The following is a 5,646-nucleotide window of genomic DNA, read 5'->3' as shown; positions in this document are numbered from 1 at the left end:
TGGTATTGGATGACATGAGCTATTTAAGCAAAATAAAGAAAAGTTGTCATATTTTCTCTTCTTCTTTACACCACCGAAATTTCAGCCATTGTAGGGGTTTTTGAGCTTCAAATTTTTAGCAACTTGTAACCCTCTCAAGTAAGTGATTTTGATGGTCTTTCTTGATGATTTTTGTACTTTTAGAACCCTTGTAGCATGAGCTTTCAAATGAGGGGACTACTTTGCAAAATGGTTGAAAGTCTAGGGTTTTACCACGACAGAGTTCATGTTGTTTTCTGAAATTTTATGGAAGAAAATAAATCATGGTTGTGAAATAAATAACTTTTGTGAAAAGATTTCTCATGAAAACCCTAAAAGGGTCATTTTTCATAAGTTGTAGAATAGGTGATAAATGTAAGATATAATGAGAATTTTGGGCTGCTCCTAGTATAAAAATTATTCGGTTAGGCATGAGAAAATATGATAAAACTCGATTTTTGGGTCTAAGGGTAAAATGGACATTTTGTGAAAGTCTAGGAGCAAAATGTTCATTTTACCAAAGTATGAGTCTTAGGTTGAATTAAATGATTTGTGTATTAAATAAGCAAATTTTTGAAATTTTAGATCAAGAGAAACGTGATTCAGGTCTTGACCGGGGAAAGAATAAAGTTTATGAAGATTAAGCTCATTCCCATCATTTTGCATCGAGCTAAGTACATATGTAAATAATATTTCATTGTATGTGACTTTTAAATGTTTTATTTTTATCATGTATCATAATCTTACTAAATACCATGAAATTATAAATAATGCGATATAAGAGTAACTTACATTATGAACAAGTGTGACAACATCAGGTTTGATACAAAATCCCATTGAACCTCGGAAATAGCATAGGATACAAATGGTGAGTCATGAGAAATTGAGTGGTCTGAACTCATGAGTTGAGTCTGAGTTCATGAGATACGTGAAATATGTAATGTGGGTCCGGGTACTGACTTTGTGTGTAGACCCGTGAGTAGCTCAATGAGCGGGCATTACCTGACAGAGCTGTGGGGCCCATATACTGACTTGGTAGAAAGACCCGTGTGTAGCACAATTATGCAAGTATTACAAAGTACGAGTGACGTGATCGTCTAGTGATAAGTTTTTAAACTTGTGATTGATCATACTTGAAAACTAACTATTATCACAATAAAGGTGATAAACGCCAAATTATACATATTTTTACCCCAAATACTTAGCATATTTATGGATGTTTACTATTAGATTTGTGGATTTTGGTGCTCTTAATCCGATTATTTCATGTTTTGTACTCAGGAGAGCACCAAGGGTCAAAATGAGCCAAAAACGAGCTGAAAAGGGACAAAACAGACCAAATCGAGAAGACCACACAGCCTAAGCCTTGCCACACGGGCAGCTCACACGCCCGTGCCTTTCGAGGGTGTCGACCAAGGTTTCCACGACTCACACGGCCTGACCATTGAGCCCACACTACCGTGGCAATTTAACAGATCAAACACAGCTTGGCAACCACGTCACATGTCCGTGGCACACGGGCGTGTCCATTTTTTAAGGAGTTGTATTTTACACGGAAAAAGGATACTTAGGGGGCAAGAAAGCCAATCAAAAGCCTATATAAACACCATAAGTATGACCTAGAAAGGGGCCTCTCTCTCTAGAACTTTTCAAGAACACAGAACCATACGCCGGGAATTACTTGAAGGAAGCCAGACGATCCATCTCAAAAGCGGAGCTACTCCAAGACTGAAGATCTCTTTCAGAATTCCTTCAGGGGTTTTAGAGTTTTCTTTATGTTTTGCTATTTTTTATACTTTTGAGTTGTACTCTCATTTTATTATGAACTAAACTCCTTAGATACCTAACAGGGATAAAACCTATGATGGATCTTGTTATTATTATTTGAATTGTATGATAAATACTTGATTTGTTCTTAATTATGTATTCTTAATGCTTGAGTTAATATTTCGGGTATTAATTCATGAATTGATGTACTTATGCAGAGGAGGAATATACCCTACCTAAGAGTAGATTTGGCATAATTAAGCGGAGTTGATCGGACGCCTAGAAATAGGGTTACAAGATTTTTCCAGATTAGGGTGAAACCTAATATGGGAGTCCATAGATTGAGCTAATGCAACCCTAAAGTGTTAATTAGAGAAAAGTCTCGGTTATTCAATCTAGGGGTTAGACGTTATTAGTCTTGAATAGGGATAATAACATAGGTTAGGGAGTCTCATGGATCAAGTCAAGTGAATAAATAGTCCGATTCAGAGTCAGATAACAAGTGAAATCTAGGTGGATTCCTCCTTGGGTGTCGTCTTTATCAATTGCTTTTCTTCAAGTCTTTTTCCAAACTTTCTCTTCGCTTTGATTAAATTAGTTAATTAGTTTAGATAATTAGTTTAATAAACAAACCCTTTTCTTAGGCTAGATAATAAAAAGATAGTTATTACTAGTACTTTTGGTTCCCTCGGGCACGACATCCCGGTCTTGCCATTACTATACTATTGTTTGATAGGTGCGTTTGCCTTTTCGTCGTGATAATAGTTAGTCTAGGTTTGATCATCATTATAAAAATTTATTACTTGTTACGAATCACTGCCATCAAGTTTTTGGCGCCGTTGCCGGGGAACTGAAATATTAGGAAAACTAAATTTTTATTACTTTAGCCATTTATTTTTCTTGCAATTTAATTTAATTTAATTTTATTATTTATTAATTTACTTTTTCTTTCTCTTAGCAGGTTTTTATAGTTTATGACTAGAAGAAACCCATCAGGACCCTTACTTTTTGACGAAGAAATCGATCGAACAGTTCGTAGAAATCAAAGAGAAATAAGGCATAGTTTACGATACACAGAAAACGAACAAGAAGACAATACTCAACCTCCAACCGACGAGATGGTTGAAAACCAAGACAATCAGCTGCCTCCTGCAATTGTAGCTAATCAAAATCCTGCTCCACGTACTATGTATGACTATGCTAAACCCTCTTTAACAAGAACTGAATCAAGTATAGTTAGACCTGCTATTGCTGCGAATAATTTTGAATTAAAACCTAACACTATTCAGATGATACAGCAGTTTGTTCAGTTTGATGGTTTGCAGGATGAAGATCCCAATCACTTAGCAAATTTCCTAGAATTTTGCGATACATTCAAAATCAATGGCGTTTCTGATGATGCCATCCGTCTTCGGTTATTTCCCTTCTCATTGAGAAACAAAGCTAAACTGTGGTTAAACTCGTTACCACGAGGGTCTATCACTACTTGAGAGCAAATGACTGAGAAATTTTTACTAAAATATTTTTCGTCGGCCAAAACGGCTAAATTACGCAATGATATCTCTTCTTTTGTGTAGATGGAATTAGAAACACTTTACGATGCATGGGAGAGATACAATGATCTATTGAGAAGGTGCCCTCACCATGGGTTACCTCTATGGCTGCAAGTTCAAACGTTCTACAATGGTGCGAATCCCTCGACAAGACAAATGATTGATGCAGCTGCTGGCGGAACCATCAACAATAAAACACCGGAAGCTGCCTACAAATTCATAGATTAGATGTCACTGAACAACTATCAGTGGCAAGTCATGAGGACTAAGCCAACAAAAACAGTCAGCGTTTATAACATCGATTCAATCACCATGCTCTCTAATCAAGTAGAACTTCTCAATAAAAAGATGACGAAAGATAGAATAGAAGAACAATTCGGTAATTTTGTCAAACTCTTAAAGAAATTACATATTAACTTACCATTTATTGAAGTTTTTTCGCTGATGCCCAATTCAGCAAAATTTTTAAAGGAACTTCTGAGCAATAAATGGAAATTAGATGCTACATCGCATGTGGAACCCAATACAGTCTACTCAGCTATTCTAAAGAACGAGCTACCTAACAAATTAAAAGATCCAGGGAGTTTTACAATTCCTTGTTTAATTGGTAGTTTATCTGTGAATAGTGCTTTAGCTGATCTAAGGGCAAGTATAAATGTTATGCCGTATAAAATGTTTAAACGACTAGGTCTCGGTAAACCCAAATAGACTAGGATGAGCATACAATTGGCTGACAAAACATTTATATTTCCTAAGGGTATTATTGAAGATGTTCTCGTTAAAATTGATAAATTTATTTACCAGTAGACTTTGTCGTCTTAGATATGGATAAGGATAACGAGGTACCTTTAATTTTAGGATGACCCTTTTTAGCAACTGCCAAAACCATTATTAATGTAGGCACAAGGGAGCTAACACTTCGTGCAAGTGATGATGCAGTAACACTCCAAGCACGCGACTCAGTCAAAACCCCTAAGACTCAAGATAATGCTATAAAACCTGTTGATGAAAAAACTAATATTCAATCGTCCTTGTAGGAACCTTATCAAACCAATACAATAGAGACAGTGCGCTACTATCATGAAAAGAACAAAGACGTCCATGAAGAACGAAGGCTACGGATAGAGGAGCTAGACGAATGGCGAGAACACAAACCGAGAACACATGATAAACTGAAACTACGCCAAAACAAGCCCGATACCTCTCCTAATCAACTTAAGGTAGGCGATAAAGTCTTACTAGAAGCGGTCGATCCTCACATTGTCACTACCACACCGAATGAGGAAATCCCTCTTACGGTACTCAGTATTTTTCCATTCGGTGCAGTGGAGGTGAGTCATCCCAAGTTCGGCACTTTTAAGGTAAATAACACCTGATTAAAACCTTATTTTAAGATTGACAGCAGGAACGAGGAGTATGAACTCCTCAAACCACCATGATAAATCAACGGATAGGTATGTCGGGTTTAGACTATAAATAAGCGCTTCTCGGGAGGCAACCTGAGCACTAACATATTTTGATTTCTTTATTTTTAATTAATTTCTAACACTTCAAATCATTAACTTTATCTTTGAATTGCAAAGTTTTCAAGCACACACGGCCAGGCACACGGGCGTGTCTGAAGCCATGGCCAAACAAGGGAAGATTCACGGCCATGCGAGACGGTCGTGTTGAAGCAAGACATGATTTCCCCAAAACACGGGGTGCGATAAATCCCCACGGCCGTGCGACATGGCCGTGGGTGAACTTGATAGGAAGAACACGGGCGTGGGATAGAAAACCATGGGCGTGCCAAGGACAAGGCTCGATTATGTTTCTTTGACATGGGCGTGCGACACCCTCGTGCCATTCAGCTGTGTACAAAAATACACAGGTGCGGGAAAAGCGAACAACGCGAGGCACGACCGTGCGACATGGCCGTGTGCCACACACGCCCAAGACACACGGGCTTGTGATAGTAGCCGGGCACGACCACATTTGAAAAAATTCAAAAAACACGGGCTACCCTCACAGCACACGGGCGTGGCCCTAGGCCGTATGCCCCTCCCCTATATAAACAAACCACTGCTCATCTTCTTCCTCCTTTCAAATGTCACACCCCTTACCCATGTTCTAAGCCGGAACAAGGTACGGAATATTACAGATCACGAAAACATGAATTCACACATTTATCTTATCTTACGTAATTAATTCCTCTAGCTTGAAAAAAAATAGATAACATTAAAAGATATACATAAGTACAAGTAAATTATCAAATTTTGAAAAGTAATATTTTAAAACAAATTAATTATGACACATAACAAAATGA

General features: G+C 37.7%; 1 non-coding gene across 1 annotated transcript; it reads right to left on the bottom strand.

Annotated features, from left to right (window-relative positions):
• Nucleotides 1–3,329: 3,329 nt before the first annotated feature.
• On the bottom strand, nt 3,330–3,436 carry LOC128290812 (small nucleolar RNA R71). Its single transcript, XR_008280597.1, has one exon. It is a non-coding gene; the product is annotated as a small nucleolar RNA R71 (small nucleolar RNA).
• Between the last annotated feature and the right edge of the window lie 2,210 nt (nt 3,437–5,646).

Source organism: Gossypium arboreum, chromosome 3 (assembly GCF_025698485.1).
Source record: "Gossypium arboreum isolate Shixiya-1 chromosome 3, ASM2569848v2, whole genome shotgun sequence".
Classification (NCBI taxonomy): domain Eukaryota; kingdom Viridiplantae; phylum Streptophyta; class Magnoliopsida; order Malvales; family Malvaceae; genus Gossypium; species Gossypium arboreum.
The sequence above is the reverse complement of the archived record's forward strand: the minus strand, read 5'-3'. Positions and strand labels throughout refer to the sequence as shown.